Below are 7,254 nucleotides of genomic sequence, written 5' to 3' on the forward strand. Positions count from 1 at the left end.
TATATAATATTCAATGAATAAGTATAACTTTTATGATTGCAACTATAACTGTGTGTGTGTGTGAACATATTCTCCTCTTCACTGTTCTGTCCAGTAACTGATTCAGATCTGAATCAATTATTCCAGGAACTAAATCATCAGGAACTGAATCAGATCCAATCACCTTGACCCAAGTCAGATGTTCCATTCAAGTCCCAGTTGGCAAAAATGAGGCTGGTAATTCAGCTTTTGGTTTTGTCAGCTGTAAAGCTAGGTTGGGCTCTTTCCCTTCCACACTGGAGTTCAGATGCCTGGTTGCAGCCAGGGCTCTGCCTCTAATAGCTGAGTGCCCTCGGACACCTCGCTGCCCTTCTCGGGGCCTCCCTTGGGGCTGGACTCTGACGATCCAGGCCACCTGGGCAGTTATGGTGCATTCACCACCTTCTGCTGCTTCTTTTCCTCTGTGCTCTATTCCATCCATTTCACTCCCCCTGACAATTCTTCCTCAGAAGAGAAGTAAAACGCAAATGAGTCTTTTTGAGTTTTCGTTGACACTTCTGATTGCAGGTTGGAAGACTGGGGTGGGGGCTTTGGCCCTGGCTGACTAGGCTGTGCTCCTTGGGGGAGTCGTGCCAAAGCTGGCCCTGGTCCCTCTCCCACGCCCTAATCAGAGCCCTGGCTGCAGAACTCTGGGCTGGCATCAGAACAGCAGCCAACACGGCTGGTTGACACGGGACATAATTTTTAATCAGGGAAAGGCAGAAATAAATACAAAGGGCCTCTTTTCTCCACGCAGATTTGAGTATCTGCTTTTGGGTTATATCTGTCTGCGTTTGGCAGGGCTGGTCTGGAGGAAGGTCTGGCATTTGTGACCAAAAGGTCAGTCTCCTTCCTTCTGCAGGATGGCAGCAGCACAAATTGTCCTGATCAGTGAGCAATAACATGCCACGACCCCAGGGCTCTCCAGCAGGCGGAGAGGCACCCAGCCTCAGCAGCCCATGGCCCACGGGCCCCTGGGAGCCACATGCCTCGCATTTCCCCAGTTCCAGCCTCCTTTCAAAGGCCCTTTATTAAACCACCAACTATTTGCTGTCGAGACATTTAGGATGAAATCATTGTGTTAAACAAATAAACGCAGCTTCGTCCAGATTTCTGCTCTGGGAGCAGAGTAAGAAAATAATTTCTGTCTGCTCGCCCCAAAAGCGGCTGGAAAGGGCCAAAGAAAAATATTATTTTTACTCCATTGTGTGAAATATTGTCCTGGAGGATCTGACGGGCTGAGCGTTTGAAGAGTTTGTGCTGGCAGGTTTCAAGGGTCCCCTGGGTCGGCCCCCTGGGATTGTTTTCTGCATTAATAAACTTAGCATGATGTGTGTTAAAAGGAACATTCTGTTTGCTTTGTAAATAAGGGATGTCAAACAAGAAGCAGAAGCCTTACAGACACTAGGTGATGTGTTCTCAGAGCAGGGAGGTGGGGAGGGAGAGGCGCCCTGGAAAAACGGGCATCGCGGGCCGGGGCTCGCTGAACTGAGCTGAGGCCTTGTTGGGAAAACAAATCAGTCTGTTGGAGTCCAAACCAGGCCATTTCCTCACTGATCCTGGTGGGAAAGCTGCACACTTTGCCCTGAACCAGCAGGATACAGGCTTGGGAAGGAAAGTTCTCAAGTGTCCGTCAGCTGCGTGGTGGAGGAGAGAGATGGTGGCGCCGCAGAGACCCTCCCCCGCCCGCACCCCTCCCTCCCCTCTGTTTTAGGGAACCTTCTGGGCTTGTCAGGGTCTGCCAGAGCCTGCAGGCAGGAGGGCGCAGCGGTCAAAGCCGTATCTTTGGGAACGATGATCTGCCTATCGCTCCCCCTGTCTCTCTCATGTGCCTTTCTCAGATGTCACTGCAGCCCCTGAGCGGGTTCCCCTGTCAAATTCCTGACGGGCCCTTGGGACGCTGACATCGTGGGAGACACATCACCCTGGCCCTATGATCCTTTCTCTGCGGGAAACCTGCAGGAGCCCGGGCAGGATGTGTACCGTCTCCGGCTCAAGTATTTGCTATTTTCACAGGTGCCTCCCCGGGCCGCAGCCCCTGCGCTCTCCCCTGTCCAGGCCATGTTATTGAAGGCTCCCCGGACCTCCCAGGCCGTTTCATTTCCACTTGCTGCCCTGCTGGCCTCTTCCTTCTCTCCCTAAATCCTCCATTCCCCTCTGCCATCCTGGGAGGACTCCCTTGCCATCCATTTCTATTCCAGAAAGTCCCCGTTCTTTCCCTGCCCAAGAGTTCACACTGTTTCTAGAGGCTTTGGGAGAAGGTGATGACAGGAAATGCCATTCCGTGAGAATCACAAACGCTTGGAGCCTTCAGGGTCTAGACATAAACCAGGGGGCTGTCCCCTGGGCACCGCTAGAATCACCTGGAGGGCTTTGCAATTTCTGTTTTCTGAGCCCACACCCAAGTGGTTTTGCTTCAGTTACCTTGGGGTGATGCTCAAACCTCAAAACTTTTTAAAGTTTTGGTGACTCTAATAGTGGGCGATTCCAGCGCAGCAACCAAGCACCCAAGCTGAAACCAACATGCTTATTTCACAGAGGAGTAACTGATGTGTCCAAAGTCTCTATATTAGTTTGCTATGACTGTTGTAATAAAGTACCACAAACAGGGTGGCTTAAACAATAGGAGTTTATTCTCTCACAGTTCCGAAGGCCAGAAGTCCCAAATCAAGGTGTTGGCAGAGCCATGCTCCCTCTGGTGGCCCTGGGAAAGGCTTCTTCCTTGCCTAGTCTCGCTTCCAGGGGCTGCCGGCATTCCTTGGCTTGTGGCTACATCTCTTCCTGCTCTGTCTTCACATTGCCTTCCCCTCCGTGTGGCTGTCTTCTCTTCTGTCTGTGTTATCTCCTTTTGTCTCTTTCTTATGACACTTCTGATGGCATTTTGGTCCCACCTAGATAAACCACAATAAGCTCCTCCTCTCAAAATCTTAATCACATCTTTTGCCATATGCGGTCATATTCACTCTTTTACCATATAAGGTGATAGTCACAGGTTCTAGCGATTAGGACACTGACATATCTTTTGGGGGACCACCTTTCAACCCACTACAGTTTCTCAGTCAGTGGCAGAGTCAGGGCCAGAACCTGGGTCTTTCGATTTTCCATGGAGTACACCTGCTACAGTCCCAGGCCCTCTCTCTGAGAGCAGCCTGGGCCACACGCTTCCTTTAGAACCATCTAGTGTCAAACTTACATGCAGTGTTTTGCATTCAGCAGATGTGAGTTCAAATCCCAGCACTTATTCATTTTACCACTGTTTCCTCATCTGTAAATTGGGGATAATCACATAGACTTGTTTAAAAGATTAAATGAAATAATGTACGTAAGGCACTTAGCAGGATCAAGTGTGCAGGTTAGGCTTGTATCAGTCTGCTGGGGCTGCCATGACAAAATACCATAGTCTAGGTAAACAACAGAAATTTATTCTCACCATTCTAGAGGCTGGAAGTTGGCGAATTTCGTTTCTGCTGAGGCCTTTCTCCTTGGTTTGCAGTTGGCCAACTTCTTGCTGGGTCCTCACGTGGCCTGTTCTCTGTGCACATTCACTCCTGGGGCCTCTTCCTCTCCTAGAAAGACACCAGTCCTGTCGGATTAGGACCCCACCATTTCTACCTCATTTAGCCTTAATTACCCTTTTAAAGGCCCTATTTCTAAATACAGTCACTGTAGGGGTTAGGGTCTCAACACATAAATTTTGAAGGAACACAATTCAGTCTATAACAAAGTTCAATGTTGGTTAGCAGTATTATTATTGGTCAAGCATGGGTTAAATATTTTCTCATTAAAAACTATTAAAGCTCACATACCCATGCTCCTCAAAAATATGGAATAAACAAAATATGCACCAAGTATATTGCTAATACAACATTAGCAACCTGCGGGCTAGACTGAAATTGAACAGAGGGTGAAGGTGCTGGCAGCCCCTACTTGGGAGGTAGGGAGCAGGTGGGCCACACTGGGAAAAGGGCCAGGACTGCAGAGGGTGACAGATCGGGTGGAGCAATTTCAGAAAGTTCCGCAGAGCTCCTCTTGCTGGCCTCCTAGTTAAGTGATCTCCAGGGAGTTGCCACCTGCTTGGCATCCTGGCAAGCCTTGGTGGGAGCCACCGCCAGCCTGCTACCCTTCATTGCTAGTCTGTTTTAGTATTATATACCTGGCCAAGTGGGATGCGCCAAAGAAAGTCAGGGAACCTCAAAGCCACGCTGAGAATTGTCAGAAATGAGTGACAGTATCTAGAGCCTTTTAAATATTTCTTGTTGCTTTTGTAAACTCCTTGGTGCCCCACCCCGGGGCCAGGCTCAGAGCACATCCCCAGCATCATGGAGTTGCTGACCTTCCCCATCACATTGCCATTTAATAGATAGCACCATCATACCGCAAAATCTGTTTTAAAAGATGACTTACTCAGGGCCTTGCCTTCCCTCTGATACTCCCACCGTGCAGCTCCCACCCCCCAAATGCACACATACCACCAATGGCCCAGAGGCAACTTCAAGAACTACAGAATGCAGCTTCCTTGAGACAGAGGAGTATAAGCCGGCTCCCCGGATACCTCAAAAAACCCTTCCCTGCTGGCCTTCCCTCCCAACAGAGCAAGCCAAGCAAGGAGGAGAAAGCAGCTTTAGGCAGCTCAGGAATCCACCTGCAGCTTCTCCATCCCACCTCTGTCTCCCAGGGATTTCTTTTCATCATCTTGCTCTATGCTCAGTGGGTGACCAGAAATCCTAACCTTGCTCCTGGAGGAAGGTTCAAGGCAGGAAGATATGAGTGACACATGACTGTTACGTCACTCTACATGTCTTCATACTGAGGGGAATCTAGGCTGGCCCCAGCATCTTCCCAGAGCTTCATACTGGAAGGCAGCCCAGGCCAGGAACCCATGACGAGGTCAGCACGCCTTGTGAAGACAGTATGTAATCAGAACAGAATGGGAATTGTTCCCTCTAGTATGTTTGATATATGTCCATTTTCCTCTGCTGGTTAGCATCACTTGTTTTCCTGTTCCTGACCTCTGTTTAGCTTGTTGTCTTTTCATATAAATTTCAAAGTTGTAGCCAACTGAGTATTTATACTATGCTAGAAGGGCTCTTTAAGATCTGTAAGAAAAAAGATGAAGATGCAACAGTTTCTGTGCTGTATCCTACACATCTTCATGCAGCTACCTCTAATGGTGGTTCTGGCCCATCCTCCTTGCATTGTGGTCTCTGCCTGGAGGATAACCTCAGTGTAATACACCATATTAATAAAGGACAAATACCACATGTTCGTCTCAATATTTACAGAAATAGCATTTGACAAAATTTAACACCTTTTCCTGATTAAAAAAAAAAAAAAAAAAAACCACTCAGCAAACTAGGACTAGAAGGTAGATTCCTCAACCTGATACATGCCATCTATTGAAAACCTACAGCTAATACCATACTTAATGGTCAAAGACTGAATGAATGCTTCCCCCCCTAAGATCAAGAATAAGACAAGGATGTCTGTTCTTGCCACTTTTGTTCAACCGTGTACCAGAGGTACTAGCCAGGGCAATTAGGCCAAAAAAAAAAAAAAAAAAAAAAAAAGAAAAAAAAAGGAAGAAAGAAAGAAAAAGTATATAAATTAGAAAAGAAAAAGTAAACTATCTGCATTCACAGACACACAATCCTGTATATAGAAAATCTTAAGGAACTCTACTTCTAGAGGCAATAAGTGAGTTCATCAAGGTTGCAAGATGCTAGATCAATGTATCAATATATAAAAATAAAATATATTTCTCTACACTAACAATGAATAATCAAAAAATGAAATTAAGAAAAAAATTCCATTTACTATAGCATCAAAAAGAATAAAATATTTAGAAATAAGTTTATGAAAAGAGCAAGACATTTGGAAACTGCAAAACAATGTCAAAAAAAAATTAAAGACCTAAATAAATGGAAAGACATCTTGTGTTCATGGACGGGAAGACTTAATAACGTTAAGATGGCAGCACTTCCCAAATTGATCTACAGAGTCAATGCAATCTCTGTCAAAATGAAGGCTGCCTTTTTTGCAGAAATTGACAAACTGATCCTAACATTCATATAAAAATGCTAAGGGACCTCGAATAGCCAAAACAATATTGAAATAGAACAAAGTCGGATGACTCATATTTCCTGATTTGAAAACTTTCTACAGAGCTACAGGAATCAAGATAGTGTGGTAATGGATAAGGATATGCACAAAGATCAATAGAATAGAATTAAGAGTTCAGAAATAAATTCATACATTTATGGTCAATGAATTTTTTACAAGAGTGCCAAGACCCTTCGGTGCGGGAATGAATAGACTTCAATAAATGGTGTTGGCACAACCAGATATCTACATCCTCCTACTTCATACCAGATACAAAATTAGCTCAAAAGAGATTAGAGACGTAAATGTAACAACTATAATTATAAAATTCTTAGAGGAAAACATGGCAGTAAATCTTATGGCCTTGAATTAGGCAATGGTTTCTTAACACATTGACTGCCACACAAAAAATCAGAAATATTTCCTTGGGGCCACAGTTTTTATTACAAAAATAGAATAAAAACTTGGAGTATAACTTAAAGAGAAACATAAATGGAAAAATGAAATTTATTGACTTCTATTCATTTAATCCATGTTTTTAGAATTAAATTGTCAATATTAATTGTAACAAGAATATCAACAAATAAGATTTTATATATTCTTCATAGGGCCCCAGGATCAAAACTAAAGTGAGTTAAATACAACTCTCATGGAAGTTAATGTGTTAAATATGACACAAAAAGCATAAAGGATGAAAGAAAAAATAGGTGAATTAGACTTCATCAAAATTAAAATTTTTGTATTTCAAAGGACACCATCAAGAAAGTGAAAAGACAATCCACAGAATGGGATAAAATGTTTGGAAAATATGTATCTTATAAGGGACTTGTATATAGAGGATATAAGGAACTCATACAACTCAATAAGAAAAAACATGAATGACCCAATTAAGAACTGGGCATAGTATTTGAGTAGACATTTCTTTAAGAAGATAAATAACCAGGAAGCACATGGAAACACATTCAACATCATTAGTCATCAGAGAAATACAAATCAAACCACTGTGAGATATCACTTCATATCCACCAGGATGGCTACAATCAAAAACTAGAAAATAGCAAGTGTTGGTGAGGGTGTGGAGAAATTGCAACCCTCATACACTGCTGGTGGGAATGTAAAATGGAATAGTCACCTTAG

General features: G+C 44.2%; 1 long non-coding RNA gene across 1 annotated transcript; it reads left to right on the plus strand.

Annotated features, from left to right (window-relative positions):
- The first annotated feature begins 495 nt into the window (after window positions 1-495).
- LOC138398175 (uncharacterized) lies at window positions 496-1,360 on the plus strand. The gene is made up of 2 exons (XR_011235934.1): window positions 496-546; window positions 881-1,360. It is a non-coding gene; the product is annotated as an uncharacterized lncRNA (long non-coding RNA).
- The last annotated feature ends 5,894 nt before the right edge of the window (window positions 1,361-7,254 follow it).

The sequence above is a fragment of the Eulemur rufifrons genome, chromosome 17 (assembly GCF_041146395.1).
Source record: "Eulemur rufifrons isolate Redbay chromosome 17, OSU_ERuf_1, whole genome shotgun sequence".
NCBI classification, from domain to species: Eukaryota; Metazoa; Chordata; class Mammalia; order Primates; family Lemuridae; genus Eulemur; species Eulemur rufifrons.